Below are 17871 nucleotides of genomic sequence, written 5' to 3' on the forward strand. Positions count from 1 at the left end.
TAGCGCCATAAGTATCGTATTCAAAATGTATAGAATTGTAAACAAAAAAAATGTATCGAAAGCAAACAAAATCGAGAGCAAAACTTTTTCATGAAAACAGTTGGGTTATTCTTCCTGATTGGGTCAGGATGAACCGTCACTCAAACCTGCTGGACCAATGGAGACCCAGGATCCACGCCTTCCTGTAAATTCCGACCTCACGACAAAACAGACAAAACTCGTAATGAGAATAAATCAATCAAAAGCAAAGAAACTGGCGGCGATAGCAAATATCACACCATCGCAAGCAAAGACAGGGACTGCAGGTGAATTTTACATAGGTTTGCTAATGATACTAAGTCTCTGTCTGGCATTCACGTTGTTGGAAGGGAATAATACTAATAATAACATTTCAAAGGTTATTTTGTGGAATCTGTGATGAAATTGTGTCCTTTGATTGTCCAGTAAGACAATCCACGTGAATTGGAATATAGAGTACAAGTCATAGTGGGTGACTGATTCAAACAAAATCATCCAAGAAAATCAACGTGTGTTAAACTTAAAGACAGTGCTTTCCCATACCGGGAGTTGAACTCGGGCCACCTGGGTGAAAACAAGGAAACCTAACCGCTAGACCATATGGGATCTTGACAACACTCAAACAGTGTCGGGAGCTGTTTTCAGCATCACGTCGGTCTTAGAAAACATAGGCCTACATCACACAACACTGCGCCACCCAAGCAATAACACCTTAACTAGTATACTTATAAAATGAATAATAAAGTAAGTAATACTACATATTCTTGTTACACTGATAACTTAGGAAAAGTTGAATATCACCTCGGTAGCTTGCCGTGATCGTATAGTGGTTAGTACTTTGCGTTGTGGCCGCAACAACCCCGGTTCGAATCCGGGTCACGGCAGGAGAATTCCTGACAGGGCAGAGGGCTGTATTGTTCTCATCATTGCATGCAAGTGAAGTTCATATTTATATCAACACGGTCACAGATACATCAGAAAATATAGAAGACTAATCATAACTTTGCAAATGTTATATTTTGTGGATTATATCAATACATTAATAAGTTTCATCGCTTTTAAAGTATCTACATATTATTGATTGGTCGTAGAACCCAGTCGCAGGGGGGGAAACCCAACAATAAAACAAGAAGGCTCAGGGTTGGGTCATGTGACAGTATACACATTGATCAGTACATTATGGGTTTTGTATAGCGGACACTGAAAACTGTCCAATGAGAGCACTGGGTTTGCTCATCGGTGTCCCGCCAAGTAGTAGAATATAGCAGTATATGAAAAGTACCCGGGTGACATACTGCTTCCGTTTCGTAAACGAAGTATGGGAGTACTGGACACTTTTCAACCGCATAAAAGGCCACGAAACACTATGAAATTTCCATGAAATCCGATTGCATGTAATTCGAAAGCGTTCGATTTAGTTGGATTTCATGAAATGCGTGAAATCTATGGGCTCAAATTAGCGCCATACGTATCGTATTCAAAATGTATAGAATTGTAAACAAAAAAAATGTATCGAAAGCAAAAAAAATTGAGAGCAAAACTTTTTCATGAAAACAGTTGGGTTATTCTTCCTGATTGGGTCAGGATGAACCGTCACTCAAACCTGCTGGACCAATGGAGACCCAGGATCCACGCCTCCCTGTAAATTCCGCCCACACGACAAAACAGACAAAACTCGTAATGAGAATAAATCAATCGAAAGCAAAGAAACTGGCGGCGAAAGCAAGGATCACAGCATCGCAAGCAAAGACAGGGACTGCAGGTGAGTTTTACATAGGTTTGCTAATGACACTAAGTCTCTGTCTGGCATTCACGTTGTTGGAAGGGAATAATACTAATAATAACATTTCAAAGGTTTTTTTGTGGAATCTGTGATGAAATTGTGTCCTTTGATTGTCCAGTAAGAAAATCCACGTGAATTGGAATATAGAGTACAAGTCATAGTGGGTGACTGATTCAATCAAAATCATCCAAGAGAATCAACGTGTGTTACACTTAAAGACAGTGCTTTCCCATACCGGGAGTTGAACCCAGGCCACCTGGGTGAAAACCAGGAATCCTAACCGCTAGACCATATGGGATCTTAACAACACTCAAACAGTGTCAGGAGCTGTTTTCAGCATCACGTCGGTCTTAGAAAACATAGGCCTACATCACACAACACTGCGCCACCCAAGCAATAACACCTTAACTAGTATACTTATAAAATGAGTAATAAAGTAGGTAATACTACATATTCTTGTTACACTGACAACTTAGGAAAAGCTGAATATCACCTCGGTAGCTCGCCGTGATCGTATAGTGGTTAGTACTTTGCGTTGTGGCCGCAACAACCCCGGTTCGAATCCGGGTCACGGCAGGAGAAATCCTGACACGGCAGAGGGCTGTATTCTTCTCATCATTGCAAGCAAGTGAAGTTCAAATTTATATCAACACAGTCACAGATACATCAGAAAATATAGAAGACTAATCATAACTTTGGAAATGTAATATTTTGTGGATTATATCAATACATTAATAAGTTTCATCGCTTTTAAAGTATCTACATATTATTGATTGGTCGTAGAACCCAGTCGCAGGGGGGGGAAACCCAACAATAAAACAAGAAGGCTCAGGGTTGGGTCATGTGACAATATACACATTGATCAGTACATTATGGGTTTTGTATAGCGGACACTGAAAACTGTCCAATGAGAGCACTGGGTTTGCTAATCGGTGTCCCGCCAAGTAGTAGAATATAGCAGTATATGAAAAGTACCCGGGTGACATACAGCTTCCGTTTCGTAAACGAAGTATGGGAGTACTGGACACTTTTCAACCGCATAAAAGGCCACGAAACACTATGAAATTTCCATGAAATCCGATTGCATGTAATTCGAAAGCGTTCGATTTAGTTGGATTTCATGAAATGCGTGAAATCTATGGGCTCAAATTAGCGCCATAAGTATCGTATTCAAAATGTATAGAATTGTAAACAAAAAAAATGTATCGAAAGCAAACAAAATCGAGAGCAAAACTTTTTCATGAAAACAGTTGGGTTATTCTTCCTGATTGGGTCAGGATGAACCGTCACTCAAACCTGCTGGACCAATGGAGACCCAGGATCCACGCCTTCCTGTAAATTCCGCCCTCACGACAAAACAGACAAAACTCGTAATGAGAATAAATCAATCAAAAGCAAAGAAACTGGCGGCGATAGCAAATATCACACCATCGCAAGCAAAGACAGGGACTGCAGGTGAGTTTTACATAGGTTTGCTAATGACACTAAGTCTCTGTCTGGCATTCACGTTGTTGGAAGGGAATAATACTAATAATAACATTTCAAAGGTTTTTTTGTGGAATCTGTGATGAAATTGTGTCCTTTGATTGTCCAGTAAGAAAATCCACGTGAATTGGAATATAGAGTACAAGTCATAGTGGGTGACTGATTCAATCAAAATCATCCAAGAGAATCAACGTGTGTTACACTTAAAGACAGTGCTTTCCCATACCGGGAGTCGAACCCAGGCCACCTGGGTGAAAACCAGGAATCCTAACCGCTAGACCATATGGGATCTTAACAACACTCAAACAGTGTCAGGAGCTGTTTTCAGCATCACGTCGGTCTTAGAAAACATAGGCCTACATCACACAACACTGCGCCACCCAAGCAATAACACCTTAACTAGTATACTTATAAAATGAGTAATAAAGTAAGTAATACTACATATTCTTGTTACACTGACAACTTAGGAAAAGCTGAATATCACCTCGGTAGCTCGCCGTGATCGTATAGTGGTTAGTACTTTGCGTTGTGGCCGCAACAACCCTGGTTCGAATCCGGGTCACGGCAGGAGAAATCCTGACACGGCAGAGGGCTGTATTCTTCTCATCATTGCAAGCAAGTGAAGTTCAAATTTATATCAACACAGTCACAGATACATCAGAAAATATAGAAGACTAATCATAACTTTGGAAATGTAATATTTTGTGGATTATATCAATACATTAATAAGTTTCATCGCTTTTAAAGTATCTACATATTATTGATTGGTCGTAGAACCCAGTCGCAGGGGGGGGAAACCCAACAATAAAACAAGAAGGCTCAGGGTTGGGTCATGTGACAGTATACACATTGATCAGTACATTATGGGTTTTGTATAGCGGACACTGAAAACTGTCCAATGAGAGCACTGGGTTTGCTAATCGGTGTCCCGCCAAGTAATAGAATATAGCAGTATATGAAAAGTACCCGGGTGACATACAGCTTCCGTTTCGTAAACGAAGTATGGGAGTACTGGACACTTTTCAACCGCATAAAAGGCCACGAAACACTATGAAATTTCCATGAAATCCGATTGCATGTAATTCGAAAGCGTTCGATTTAGTTGGATTTCATGAAATGCGTGAAATCTATGGGCTCAAATTAGCGCCATAAGTATCGTATTCAAAATGTATAGAATTGTAAACAAAAAAAATGTATCGAAAGCAAACAAAATCGAGAGCAAAACTTTTTCATGAAAACAGTTGGGTTATTCTTCCTGATTGGGTCAGGATGAACCGTCACTCAAACCTGCTGGACCAATGGAGACCCAGGATCCACGCCTTCCTGTAAATTCCGACCTCACGACAAAACAGACAAAACTCGTAATGAGAATAAATCAATCAAAAGCAAAGAAACTGGCGGCGATAGCAAATATCACACCATCGCAAGCAAAGACAGGGACTGCAGGTGAATTTTACATAGGTTTGCTAATGATACTAAGTCTCTGTCTGGCATTCACGTTGTTGGAAGGGAATAATACTAATAATAACATTTCAAAGGTTATTTTGTGGAATCTGTGATGAAATTGTGTCCTTTGATTGTCCAGTAAGACAATCCACGTGAATTGGAATATAGAGTACAAGTCATAGTGGGTGACTGATTCAAACAAAATCATCCAAGAAAATCAACGTGTGTTAAACTTAAAGACAGTGCTTTCCCATACCGGGAGTTGAACTCGGGCCACCTGGGTGAAAACAAGGAAACCTAACCGCTAGACCATATGGGATCTTGACAACACTCAAACAGTGTCGGGAGCTGTTTTCAGCATCACGTCGGTCTTAGAAAACATAGGCCTACATCACACAACACTGCGCCACCCAAGCAATAACACCTTAACTAGTATACTTATAAAATGAATAATAAAGTAAGTAATACTACATATTCTTGTTACACTGATAACTTAGGAAAAGTTGAATATCACCTCGGTAGCTTGCCGTGATCGTATAGTGGTTAGTACTTTGCGTTGTGGCCGTTACAACCCCGGTTCGAATCCGGGTCACGGCAGGAGAATTCCTGACAGGGCAGAGGGCTGTATTGTTCTCATCATTGCATGCAAGTGAACTTTGTATTTATATCAACACGGTCACAGATACATCAGAAAATATAGAAGACTAATCATAACTTTGCAAATGTTATATTTTGTGGATTATATCAATACATTAATAAGTTTCATCGCTTTTAAAGTATCTACATATTATTGATTGGTCGTAGAACCCAGTCGCAGGGGGGGAAACCCAACAATAAAACAAGAAGGCTCAGTGTTGGGTTATGTGACAGTATACATATTGATCAGTACATTATGGGTTTTGTATAGCGGACACTGAAAACTGTCCAATGAGAGCACTGGGTTTGCTAATCGGTGTCCCGCCAAGTAGTAGAATATAGCAGTATATGAAAAGTACCCGGGTGACATACTGCTTCCGTTTCGTAAACGAAGTATGGCAGTATTGGACACTTTTCAACCGCATAAAAGGCCACGAAACACTATGAAATTTCCATGAAATCCGATTGCATGTAATTCGAAAGCGTTCGATTTAGTTGGATTTCATGAAATGCGTGAAATCTATGGGCTCAAATTAGCGCCATACGTATCGTATTCAAAATGTATAGAATTGTAAACAAAAAAAATGTATCGAAAGCAAAAAAAATTGAGAGCAAAACTTTTTCATGAAAACAGTTGGGTTATTCTTCCTGATTGGGTCAGGATGAACCGTCACTCAAACCTGCTGGACCAATGGAGACCCAGGATCCACGCCTCCCTGTAAATTCCGACCTCACGACAAAACAGACAAAACTCGTAATGAGAATAAATCAATCAAAAGCAAAGAAACTGGCGGCGATAGCAAATATCACACCATCGCAAGCAAAGACAGGGACTGCAGGTGAATTTTACATAGGTTTGCTAATGATACTAAGTCTCTGTCTGGCATTAACGTTGTTGGAAGGGAATAATACTAATAATAACATTTCAAAGGTTATTTTGTGGAATCTGTGATGAAATTGTGTCCTTTGATTGTCCAGTAAGACAATCCACGTGAATTGGAATATAGAGTACAAGTCATAGTGGGTGACTGATTCAAACAAAATCATCCAAGAAAATCAACGTGTGTTAAACTTAAAGACAGTGCTTTCCCGTACCGGGAGTTGAACTCGGGCCACCTGGGTGAAAACAAGGAAACCTAACCGCTAGACCATATGGGATCTTGACAACACTCAAACAGTGTCGGGAGCTGTTTTCAGCATCACGTCGGTCTTAGAAAACATAGGCCTACATCACACAACACTGCGCCACCCAAGCAATAACACCTTAACTAGTATACTTATAAAATGAATAATAAAGTAAGTAATACTAAATATTCTTGTTACACTGATAACTTAGGAAAAGTTGAATATCACCTCGGTAGCTTGCCGTGATCGTATAGTGGTTAGTACTTTGCGTTGTGGCCGCAACAACCCAGGTTCGAATCCGGGTCACGGCAGGAGAATTCCTAACAGGGCAGAGGGCTGTATTGTTCTCATCATTGCATGCAAGTGAACTTCGTATTTATATCAACACGGTCACAGATACATCAGAAAATATAGAAGACTAATCATAACTTTGCAAATGTTATATTTTGTGGATTATATCAATACATTAATAAGTTTCATCGCTTTTAAAGTATCTACATATTATTGATTGGTCGTAGAACCCAGTCGCAGGGGGGGAAACCCAACAATAAAACAAGAAGGCTCAGGGTTGGGTTATGTGACAGTATACACATTGATCAGTACATTATGGGTTTTGTATAGCGGACACTGAAAACTGTCCAATGAGAGCACTGGGTTTGCTAATCGGTGTCCCGCCAAGTAGTAGAATATAGCAGTATATGAAAAGTACCCGGGTGACATACTGCTTCCGTTTCGTAAACGAAGTATGGCAGTACTGGACACTTTTCAACCGCATAAAAGGCCACGAAACACTATGAAATTTCCATGAAATCCGATTGCATGTAATTCGAAAGCGTTCGATTTAGTTGGATTTCATGAAATGCGTGAAATCTATGGGCTCAAATTAGCGCCATAAGTATCGTATTCAAAATGTATAGAATTGTAAACAAAAAAAATGTATCGAAAGCAAAAAAAATCGAGAGCAAAACTTTTTCATGAAAACAGTTGGGTTATTCTTCCTGATTGGGTCAGGATGAACCGTCACTCAAACCTGCTGGACCAATGGAGACCCAGGATCCACGCCTCCCTGTAAATTCCGCCCACACGACAAAACAGACAAAACTCGTAATGAGAATAAATCAATCGAAAGCAAAGAAACTGGCGGCGAAAGCAAAGATCACAGCATCGCAAGCAAAGACAGGGACTGCAGGTGAGTTTTACATAGGTTTGCTAATGACACTAAGTCTCTGTCTGGCATTCACGTTGTTGGAAGGGAATAATACTAACAATAACATTTCAAAGGTTATTTTGTGGAATCTGTGATGAAATTGTGTCCTTTGATTGTCCAGTAAGACAATCCACGTGAATTGGAATATAGAGTACAAGTCATAGTGGGTGACTGATTCAGTCAAAATCATCCAAGAGAATCAACGTGTGTTACACTTAAAGACTGTGCTTTCCCATACCGGGAGTTGAACCCGGGCCACCTGGGTGAAAACCAGGAATCCTAACCGCTAGACCATATGGGATCTTAACAAGACTCAATCAGTGTCGGGAGCTGTTTTCAGCATCACGTCGGTCTTAGAAAACATAGGCCTACATCACACAACACTGCGCCACCCAAGCAATAACACCTTAACTAGTATACTTATAAAATGAGTAATAAAGTAAGTAATACTACATATTCTTGTTACACTGACAACTTAGGAAAAGCTGAATATCACCTCGGTAGCTCGCCGTGATCGTATAGTGGTTAGTACTTTGCGTTGTGGCCGCAACAACCCCGGTTCCAATCCGGGTCACGGCAGGAGGAATCCTGACACGGCAGAGGGCAGTGTTCTTCTCATCATTGCATGCAAGTGAAGTTCGTATTTATATCAACACGGTCACAGATACATCAGAAAATATAGAAGACTAATCATAACTTTGCAAATGTAATATATTGTGGATTATATCAATATATTAATAAGTTTCATCGCTCTTAAAGTAACTACATATTATTGATTGGTCGTAGAACCCAGTCACAGGGGGGGAAACCCAACAATAAAACAAGAAGGCTCAGGGTTGGGTCATGTGACAGTATACACATTGATCAGTACATTATGGGTTTTGTATAGCGGACACTGAAAACTGTCCAATGAGAGCACTGGGTTTGCTAATCGGTGTCCCGCCAAGTAGTAGAATATAGCAGTATATGAAAAGTACCCGGGTGACATACAGCTTCCGTTTCGTAAACGAAGTATGGGAGTACTGGACACTTTTCAACCGCATAAAATGCCACGAAACACTATGAAATTTCCATGAAATCCGATTGCATGTAATTCGAAAGCGTTCGATTTAGTTGGATTTCATGAAATGCGTGAAATCTATGGGCTCAAATTAGCGCCATAAGTATCGTATTCAAAATGTATAGAATTGTAAACAAAAAAAATGTATCAAAAGCAAAAAAAATCGAGAGCAAAACTTTTTCATGAAAACAGTTGGGTTATTCTTCCTGATTGGGTCAGGATGAACCGTCACTCAAACCTGCTAGACCAATGGAGACCCAGGATCCACGCCTCCCTGTAAATTCCGCCCTCACGACAAAACAGACAAAACTCGTAATGAGAATAAATCAATCGAAAGCAAAGAAACTGGCGGCGAAAGCAAAGATCACAGCATCGCAAGCAAAGACAGGGACTGCAGGTGAGTTTTGCATAGGTTTGCTAATGACACTAAGTCTCTGTCTGGCATTAACGTTGTTGGAAGGGAATAATACTAATAATAACATTTCAAAGGTTATTTTGTTGAATCTGTGATGAAATTGTGTCCTTTGATTGTCCAGTAAGACAATCCACGTGAATTGGAATATAGAGTACAAGTCATAGTGGGTGACTGATTCAATCAAAATCATCCAAGAGAATCAACGTGTGTTACACTTAAAGACAGTGCTTTCCCATACCGGGAGTCGAACCCAGGCCACCTGGGTGAAAACCAGGAATCCTAACCGCTAGACCATATGGGATCTTAACAACACTCAAACAGTGTCAGGAGCTGTTTTCAGCATCACGTCGGTCTTAGAAAACATAGGCCTACATCACACAACACTGCGCCACCCAAGCAATAACACCTTAACTAGTATACTTATAAAATGAGTAATAAAGTAAGTAACACTACATATTCTTGTTACACTGACAACTTAGGAAAAGCTGAATATCACCTCGGTAGCTCGCCGTGATCGTATAGTGGTTAGTACTTTGCGTTGTGGCCGCAACAACCCCGGTTCGAATCCGGGTCACGGCAGGAGAATTCCTGACAGGGCAGAGGGCTGTATTCTTCTCATCATTGCATTAAAGTGAAGTTCATATTTATATTAACACAGTCACAGATACATCAGAAAATATAGAAGACTAATCATAACTTTGGAAATGTAATATTTTGTGGATTATATCAATACATTAATAAGTTTCATCGCTTTTAAAGTATCTACATATTATTGATTGGTCGTAGAACCCAGTCGCAGGGGGGGAAACCCAACAATAAAACAAGAAGGCTCAGGGTTGGGTTATGTGACAGTATACACATTGATCAGTACATTATGGGTTTTGTATAGCGGACACTGAAAACTGTCCAATGAGAGCACTGGGTTTGCTAATCGGTGTCCCGCCAAGTAGTAGAATATAGCAGTATATGAAAAGTACCCGGGTGACATACAGCTTCCGTTTCGTAAACGAAGTATGGGAGTACTGGACACTTTTCAACCGCATAAAAGGCCACGAAACACTATGAAATTTCCATGAAATCCGATTGCATGTAATTCGAAAGCGTTCGATTTAGTTGGATTTCATGAAATGCATGAAATCTATGGGCTCAAATTAGCGCCATAAGTATCGTATTCAAAATGTATAGAATTGTAAACAAAAAAAATGTATCGAAAGCAAAAAAAATCGAGAGCAAAACTTTTTCATGAAAACAGTTGGGTTATTCTTCCTGATTGGGTCAGGATGAACCGTCACTCAAACCTGCTGGACCAATGGAGACCCAGGATCCACGCCTCCCTGTAAATTCCGCCCTCACGACAAAACAGACAAAACTCGTAATGAGAATAAATCAATCGAAAGCAAAGAAACTGGCGGCGATAGCAAATATCACACCATCGCAAGCAAAGACAGGGACTGCAGGTGAATTTTACATAGGTTTGCTAATGACACTAAGTCTCTGTCTGGCATTCACGTTGTTGGAAGGGAATAATACTAATAATAACATTTCAAAGGTTATTTTGTGGAATCTGTGATGAAATTGTGTCCTTTGATTGTCCAGTAAGACAATCCACGAGAATTGGAATATAGAGTACAAGTCATAGTGGGTGACTGATTCAATCAAAATCATCCAAGATAATCAACGTGTGTTACACTTAAAGACATTGTTTTCCCATACCGGGAGTCGAACCCGGGCCACCTGGGTGAAAACCAGGAATCCTAACCGCTAGACCATATGGGATCTTGACAACACTCAAACAGTGTCGGGAGCTGTTTTCAGCATCACGTCGGTCTTAGAAAACATAGGCCTACATCACACAACACTGCGCCACCCAAGCAATAACACCTTAACTAGTATACTTATAAAATGAGTAATAAAGTAAGTAATACTACATATTCTTGTTACACTGACAACTTAGGAAAAGCTGAATATCACCTCGGTAGCTCGCCGTGATCGTATAGTGGTTAGTACTTTGCGTTGTGGCCGCAACAACCCCGGTTCGAATCCGGGTCACGACAGGTGAAATCCTGACACGGCAGAGGGCTGTATTCTTCTCATCATTGCAAGCAAGTGAAGTTCAAATTTATATCAACACAGATACATCAGAAAATATAGAAGACTAATCATAACTTTGGAAATGTAATATTTTGTGGATTATATCAATACATTAATAAGTTTCATCGCTTTTAAAGTATCTACATATTATTGATTGGTCGTAGAACCCAGTCGCAGGGGGGGAAACCCATCAATAAAACAAGAAGGCTCAGGGTTGGGTCATGTGACAGTATACACATTGATCAGTACATTATGGGTTTTGTATAGCGGACACTGAAAACTGTCCAATGAGAGCACTGGGTTTGCTAATCGGTGTCCCGCCAAGTAGTAGAATATAGCAGTAAATGAAAAGTACCAGGGTGACATACAGCTTCCGTTTCGTAAGGAAGTATGTGAGTACTGGACACTTTTCAACCGCATAAAAGGCCACGAAACACTATGAAATTTCCATGAAATCCGATTGCATGTAATTCGAAAGCGTTCGATTTAGTTGGATTTCATGAAATGCATGAAATCTATGGGCTCAAATTAGCGCCATAAGTATCGTATTCAAAATGTATAGAATTGTAAACAAAAAAAATGTATCGAAAGCAAAAAAAATCGAGAGCAAAACTTTTTCATGAAAACAGTTGGGTTATTCTTCCTGATTGGGTCAGGATGAACCGTCACTCAAACCTGCTGGACCAATGGAGACCCAGGATCCACGCCTCCCTGTAAATTCCGCCCTCACGACAAAACAGACAAAACTCGTAATGAGAATAAATCAATCGAAAGCAAAGAAACTGGCGGCGATAGCAAATATCACACCATCGCAAGCAAAGACAGGGACTGCAGGTGAATTTTACATAGGTTTGCTAATGACACTAAGTCTCTGTCTGGCATTCACGTTGTTGGAAGGGAATAATACTAATAATAACATTTCAAAGGTTATTTTGTGGAATCTGTGATGAAATTGTGTCCTTTGATTGTCCAGTAAGACAATCCACGAGAATTGGAATACAGAGTACAAGTCATAGTGGGTGACTGATTCAATCAAAATCATCCAAGATAATCAACGTGTGTTACACTTAAAGACATTGCTTTCCCATACCGGGAGTCGAACCCGGGCCACCTGGGTGAAAACCAGGAATCCTAACCGCTAGACCATATGGGATCTTGACAACACTCAAACAGTGTCGGGAGCTATTTTCAGCATCACGTCGGTCTTAGAAAACATAGGCCTACATCACACAACACTGCGCCACCCAAGCAATAACACCTTAACTAGTATACTTATAAAATGAGTAATAAAGTAAGTAATACTACATATTCTTGTTACACTGACAACTTAGGAAAAGCTGAATATCACCTCGGTAGCTCGCCGTGATCGTATAGTGGTTAGTACTTTGCGTTGTGGCCGCAACAACCCCGGTTCGAATCCGGGTCACGGCAGGAGAAATCCTGACACAGCAGAGGGCTGTATTCTTCTCATCATTGCAAGCAAGTGAAGTTCAAATTTATATCAACACAGATACATCAGAAAATATAGAAGACTAATCATAACTTTGGAAATGTAATATTTTGTGGATTATATCAATACATTAATAAGTTTCATCGCTTTTAAAGTATCTACATATTATTGATTGGTCGTAGAACCCAGTCGCAGGGGGGGGAAACCCAACAATAAAACAAGAAGTCTCAGGGTTGGGTCATGTGACAGTATACACATTGATCAGTACATTATGGGTTTTGTATAGCGGACACTGAAAACTGTCCAATGAGAGCACTGGGTTTGCTAATCGGTGTCCCGCCAAGTAGTAGAATATAGCAGTAAATGAAAAGTACCAGGGTGACATACAGCTTCCGTTTCGTAACGAAGTAAGTGAGTACTGGACACTTTTCAACCGCATAAAAGGCCACGAAACACTTTGAAATTTCCATGAAATCCGATTGCATGCAATTCGAAAGCGTTCGATTTAGTTGGATTTCATGAAATGCGTGAAATCTATGGGCTTAAATTAGCGCCATAAGTATCGTATTCAAAATGTATAGAATTGTAAACAAAAAAAAAGTATCAAAAGCAAAACAAAACGAGAGCAAAACTTTTTCATGAAAACAGTAGGGTTTTTCTTCCTGATTGGGTCAGGGTGAACCGTCACTCAAACCTGCTGGACCAATGGAGACCCAGGATCCACGCCTCCCTGTAAATTCCGCCCTCACGACAAAACAGACAAAACTCGTAATGAGAATAAATCAATCGAAAGCAAAGAAACTGGCGGCGAAAGCAATGATCACAGCATGGCAAGCAAAGACAGGGACTGCAGGTGAGTTTTGCATAGGTTTGCTAATGACACTAAGTCTCTGTCTGGCATTAACGTTGTTGGAAGGGAATAATACTAATAATAACATTTCAAAGGTTATTTTGTGGAATCTGTGATGAAATTGATTCCTTTGATTGTCCAGTAAGAAAATCCACGTGAATTGGAATATAGAGTACAAGTCATAGTGGGTGACTGATTCAATCAAAATCATCCAAGAGAATCAACGTGTGTTACACTTAAAGACAGTGCTTTCCCATACCGGTAGTCGAACCCAGGCCACCTGGGTGAAAACCAGGAATCCTAACCGCTAGACCATATGGGATCTTAACAACACTCAAACAGTGTCAGGAGCTGTTTTCAGCATCACGTCGGTCTTAGAAAACATAGGCCTACATCACACAACACTGCGCCACCCAAGCAATAACACCTTAACTAGTATACTTATAAAATGAGTAATAAAGTAAGTAATACTACATATTCTTGTTACACTGACAAATTAGGAAAAGCTGAATATCATCTCGGTAGCTCGCCGTGATCGTATAGTGGTTAGTACTTTGCGTTGTGGCCGCAACAACCCCGGTTCGAATCCGGGTCACGGCAGGAGAAATCCTGACACGGCAGAGGGCAGTATTCTTCTCATCATTGCAAGCAAGTGAAGTTCAAATTTATATCAACACAGTCACAGATACATCAGAAAATATAGAAGACTAATCATAACTTTGGAAATGTAATATTTTGTGGATTATATCAATACATTAATAAGTTTCATCGCTTTTAAAGTATCTACATATTATTGATTGGTCGTAGAACCCAGTCGCAGGGGGGGAAACCCATCAATAAAACAAGAAGGCTCAGGGTTGGGTCATGTGACAGTATACACATTGATCAGTACATTATGGGTTTTGTATAGCGGACACTGAAAACTGTCCAATGAGAGCACTGGGTTTGCTAATCGGTGTCCCGCCAAGTAGTAGAATATAGCAGTAAATGAAAAGTACCAGGGTGACATACAGCTTCCGTTTCGTAAGGAAGTATGTGAGTACTGGACACTTTTCAACCGCATAAAAGGCCACGAAACACTTTGAAATTTCCATGAAATCCGATTGCATGTAATTCGAAAGCGTTCGATTTAGTTGGATTTCATGAAATGCGTGAAATCTATGGGCTTAAATTAGCGCCATAAGTATCGTATTCAAAATGTATAGAATTGTAAACAAAAAAAATGTATCGAAAGCAAACAAAATCGAGAGCAAAACTTTTTCATGAAAACAGTTGGGTTATTCTTCCTGATTGGGTCAGGATGAACCGTCACTCAAACCTGCTGGACCAATGGAGACCCAGGATCCACGCCTCCCTGTAAATTCCGCCCTCACGACAAAACAGACAAAACTCGTAATGAGAATAAATCAATCGAAAGCAAAGAAACTGGCGGCGAAAGCAAAGATCACAGCATCGCAAGCAAAGACAGGGACTGCAGGTGAGTTTTGCATAGGTTTGCTAATGACACTAAGTCTCTGTCTGGCATTAACGTTGTTGGAAGGGAATAATACTAATAATAACATTTCAAAGGTTATTTTGTGGAATCTGTGATGAAATTGATTCCTTTGATTGTCCAGTAAGACAATCCACGTGAATTGGAATATAGAGTACAAGTCATAGTGGGTGACTGATTCAATCAAAATCATCCAAGAGAATCAACGTGTGTTACACTTAAAGACAGTGCTTTCCCATACCGGGAGTCGAACCCGGGCCACCTGGGTGAAAACCAGGAATCCTAACCACTAGACCATATGGGATCTTAACAACACTCAAACAGTGTCAGGAGCTGTTTTCAGCATCACGTCGGTCTTAGAATACATAGGCCTACATCACACAACACTGCGCCACCCAAGCAATAACACCTTAACTAGTATACTTATAAAATGAGTAATAAAGTAAGTAATACTACATATTCTTGTTACACTGACAACTTACGAAAAGCTGAATATCACCTCGGTAGCTCGCCGTGATCGTATAGTGGTTAGTACTTTGCGTTGTGGCCGCAACAACCCTGGTTCGAATCCGGGTCACGGCAGGAGAATTCCTGACAGGGCAGAGGGCTGTATTGTTCTCATCATTGCATGCAAGTGAAGTTCATATTTATATCAACACGGTCACAGATACATCAGAAAATATAGAAGACTAATCATAACTTTGCAAATGTTATATTTTGTGGATTATATCAATACATTAATAAGTTTCATCGCTTTTAAAGTATCTACATATTATTGATTGGTCGTAGAACCCAGTCGCAGGGGGGGAAACCCAACAATAAAACAAGAAGGCTCAGGGTTGGGTTATGTGACAGTATACACATTGATCAGTACATTATGGGTTTTGTATAGCGGACACTGAAAACTGTCCAATGAGAGCACTGGGTTTGCTAATCGGTGTCCCGCCAAGTAGTAGAATATAGCAGTATAAGAAAAGTACCCGGGTGACATACAGCTTCCGTTTCGTAAACGAAGTATGGGAGTACTGGACACTTTTCAACCGCATAAAAGGCCACGAAACACTATGAAATTTCCATGAAATCCGATTGCATGTAATTCGAAAGCGTTCGATTTAGTTGGATTTCATGAAATGCATGAAATCTATGGGCTCAAATTAGCGCCATAAGTATCGTATTCAAAATGTATAGAATTGTAAACAAAAAAAATGTATCGAAAGCAAAAAAAATCGAGAGCAAAACTTTTTCATGAAAACAGTTGGGTTATTCTTCCTGATTGGGTCAGGATGAACCGTCACTCAAACCTGCTGGACCAATGGAGACCCAGGATCCACGCCTCCCTGTAAATTCCGCCCTCACGACAAAACAGACAAAACTCGTAATGAGAATAAATCAATCGAAAGCAAAGAAACTGGCGGCGATAGCAAATATCACACCATCGCAAGCAAAGACAGGGACTGCAGGTGAATTTTACATAGGTTTGCTAATGACACTAAGTCTCTGTCTGGCATTCACGTTGTTGGAAGGGAATAATACTAATAATAACATTTCAAAGGTTATTTTGTGGAATCTGTGATGAAATTGTGTCCTTTGATTGTCCAGTAAGACAATCCACGAGAATTGGAATATAGAGTACAAGTCATAGTGGGTGACTGATTCAATCAAAATCATCCAAGATAATCAACGTGTGTTACACTTAAAGACATTGCTTTCCCATACCGGGAGTCGAACCCGGGCCACCTGGGTGAAAACCAGGAATCCTAACCGCTAGACCATATGGGATCTTGACAACACTCAAACAGTGTCGGGAGCTATTTTCAGCATCACGTCGGTCTTAGAAAACATAGGCCTACATCACACAACACTGCGCCACCCAAGCAATAACACCTTAACTAGTATACTTATAAAATGAGTAATAAAGTAAGTAATACTACATATTCTTGTTACACTGACAACTTAGGAAAAGCTGAATATCACCTCGGTAGCTCGCCGTGATCGTATAGTGGTTAGTACTTTGCGTTGTGGCCGCAACAACCCCGGTTCGAATCCGGGTCACGGCAGGAGAAATCCTGACACAGCAGAGGGCTGTATTCTTCTCATCATTGCAAGCAAGTGAAGTTCAAATTTATATCAACACAGTCACAGATACATCAGAAAATATAGAAGACTAATCATAACTTTGGAAATGTAATATTTTGTGGATTATATCAATACATTAATAAGTTTCATCGCTTTTAAAGTATCTACATATTATTGATTGGTCGTAGAACCCAGTCGCAGGGGGGGGAAACCCAACAATAAAACAAGAAGTCTCAGGGTTGGGTCATGTGACAGTATACACATTGATCAGTACATTATGGGTTTTGTATAGCGGACACTGAAAACTGTCCAATGAGAGCACTGGGTTTGCTAATCGGTGTCCCGCCAAGTAGTAGAATATAGCAGTATATGAAAAGTACCCGGGTGACATACAGCTTCCGATTCGTAAACGAAGTATGGGAGTACTGGACACTTTTCAACCGCATAAAAGGCCACGAAACACTATGAAATTTCCATGAAATCCGATTGCATGTAATTCGAAAGCGTTCGATTTAGTTGGATTTCATGAAATGCGTGAAATCTATGGGCTCAAATTAGCGCCATAAGTATCGTATTCAAAATGTATAGAATTGTAAACAAAAAAAATGTATCGAAAGCAAAAAAAATCGAGAGCAAAACTTTTTCATGAAAACAGTTGGGTTATTCTTCCTGATTGGGTCAGGATGAACCGTCACTCAAACCTGCTGGACCAATGGAGACCCAGGATCCACGCCTCC

The 17871-nt window shown here is 40.2% G+C and overlaps 18 non-coding genes across 18 annotated transcripts; 9 read left to right on the plus strand and 9 right to left on the minus strand.

Annotated features, from left to right (window-relative positions):
* The first annotated feature begins 830 nt into the window (after nt 1-830).
* Nucleotides 831-902, plus strand: trnah-gug (transfer RNA histidin (anticodon GUG)). Its single transcript has one exon. It is a non-coding gene; the product is annotated as a tRNA-His (tRNA).
* A 1125-nt stretch (nt 903-2027) lies between these two features.
* trnae-uuc (transfer RNA glutamic acid (anticodon UUC)) lies at nt 2028-2099 on the minus strand. The gene has a single exon. It is a non-coding gene; the product is annotated as a tRNA-Glu (tRNA).
* Nucleotides 2100-2305: 206 nt separating this feature from the next.
* trnah-gug (transfer RNA histidin (anticodon GUG)) lies at nt 2306-2377 on the plus strand. The gene has a single exon. It is a non-coding gene; the product is annotated as a tRNA-His (tRNA).
* Nucleotides 2378-3503: 1126 nt separating this feature from the next.
* Nucleotides 3504-3575, minus strand: trnae-uuc (transfer RNA glutamic acid (anticodon UUC)). Its single transcript has one exon. It is a non-coding gene; the product is annotated as a tRNA-Glu (tRNA).
* Nucleotides 3576-3781: 206 nt separating this feature from the next.
* Nucleotides 3782-3853, plus strand: trnah-gug (transfer RNA histidin (anticodon GUG)). The gene has a single exon. It is a non-coding gene; the product is annotated as a tRNA-His (tRNA).
* Nucleotides 3854-7929: 4076 nt separating this feature from the next.
* Nucleotides 7930-8001, minus strand: trnae-uuc (transfer RNA glutamic acid (anticodon UUC)). The gene has a single exon. It is a non-coding gene; the product is annotated as a tRNA-Glu (tRNA).
* A 1403-nt stretch (nt 8002-9404) lies between these two features.
* Nucleotides 9405-9476, minus strand: trnae-uuc (transfer RNA glutamic acid (anticodon UUC)). Its single transcript has one exon. It is a non-coding gene; the product is annotated as a tRNA-Glu (tRNA).
* A 206-nt stretch (nt 9477-9682) lies between these two features.
* On the plus strand, nt 9683-9754 carry trnah-gug (transfer RNA histidin (anticodon GUG)). Its single transcript has one exon. It is a non-coding gene; the product is annotated as a tRNA-His (tRNA).
* Nucleotides 9755-10879: 1125 nt separating this feature from the next.
* On the minus strand, nt 10880-10951 carry trnae-uuc (transfer RNA glutamic acid (anticodon UUC)). The gene has a single exon. It is a non-coding gene; the product is annotated as a tRNA-Glu (tRNA).
* A 206-nt stretch (nt 10952-11157) lies between these two features.
* On the plus strand, nt 11158-11229 carry trnah-gug (transfer RNA histidin (anticodon GUG)). The gene has a single exon. It is a non-coding gene; the product is annotated as a tRNA-His (tRNA).
* A 1118-nt stretch (nt 11230-12347) lies between these two features.
* trnae-uuc (transfer RNA glutamic acid (anticodon UUC)) lies at nt 12348-12419 on the minus strand. Its single transcript has one exon. It is a non-coding gene; the product is annotated as a tRNA-Glu (tRNA).
* A 206-nt stretch (nt 12420-12625) lies between these two features.
* On the plus strand, nt 12626-12697 carry trnah-gug (transfer RNA histidin (anticodon GUG)). The gene has a single exon. It is a non-coding gene; the product is annotated as a tRNA-His (tRNA).
* Nucleotides 12698-13816: 1119 nt separating this feature from the next.
* Nucleotides 13817-13888, minus strand: trnae-uuc (transfer RNA glutamic acid (anticodon UUC)). Its single transcript has one exon. It is a non-coding gene; the product is annotated as a tRNA-Glu (tRNA).
* A 206-nt stretch (nt 13889-14094) lies between these two features.
* On the plus strand, nt 14095-14166 carry trnah-gug (transfer RNA histidin (anticodon GUG)). Its single transcript has one exon. It is a non-coding gene; the product is annotated as a tRNA-His (tRNA).
* Nucleotides 14167-15290: 1124 nt separating this feature from the next.
* trnae-uuc (transfer RNA glutamic acid (anticodon UUC)) lies at nt 15291-15362 on the minus strand. The gene has a single exon. It is a non-coding gene; the product is annotated as a tRNA-Glu (tRNA).
* Nucleotides 15363-15568: 206 nt separating this feature from the next.
* trnah-gug (transfer RNA histidin (anticodon GUG)) lies at nt 15569-15640 on the plus strand. The gene has a single exon. It is a non-coding gene; the product is annotated as a tRNA-His (tRNA).
* Nucleotides 15641-16765: 1125 nt separating this feature from the next.
* trnae-uuc (transfer RNA glutamic acid (anticodon UUC)) lies at nt 16766-16837 on the minus strand. Its single transcript has one exon. It is a non-coding gene; the product is annotated as a tRNA-Glu (tRNA).
* Nucleotides 16838-17043: 206 nt separating this feature from the next.
* trnah-gug (transfer RNA histidin (anticodon GUG)) lies at nt 17044-17115 on the plus strand. Its single transcript has one exon. It is a non-coding gene; the product is annotated as a tRNA-His (tRNA).
* The last annotated feature ends 756 nt before the right edge of the window (nt 17116-17871 follow it).

This window comes from Amia ocellicauda, chromosome 7, assembly GCF_036373705.1.
Source record: "Amia ocellicauda isolate fAmiCal2 chromosome 7, fAmiCal2.hap1, whole genome shotgun sequence".
Taxonomy (NCBI): Eukaryota; Metazoa; Chordata; class Actinopteri; order Amiiformes; family Amiidae; genus Amia; species Amia ocellicauda.